Below are 326 nucleotides of genomic sequence, written 5' to 3' on the forward strand. Positions count from 1 at the left end.
TGTATAACACACACAGAGTGAGACTCTTAGAACTCCTATAATCTCTACTGAGAGTGTAGTTTGGAAAAGAGTCATGGCAGTTTTGCCCTTATTAGGAGAAAAGAACAGGCAGGACAACCATCCAGAGAGCTCTTGGCAGGCTTTGACACAGGGGTAGCACCCTGGTTATTTTTTTTCCACTCTGTCCACTGCATGATGCATACCCAAGGGAGTCCATTGGGTAGGACTTCAGTGCTTGAGAATTTACACGAGCTAGTGTAGGTTCAGAAGCTGACCATAGGGGCTCCTCCATTACAGCCCCAGGGGCAACATTGAGAGACATTGAA

This window comes from Mastomys coucha, unplaced genomic scaffold, assembly GCF_008632895.1.
Source record: "Mastomys coucha isolate ucsf_1 unplaced genomic scaffold, UCSF_Mcou_1 pScaffold4, whole genome shotgun sequence".
Classification (NCBI taxonomy): Eukaryota; Metazoa; Chordata; class Mammalia; order Rodentia; family Muridae; genus Mastomys; species Mastomys coucha.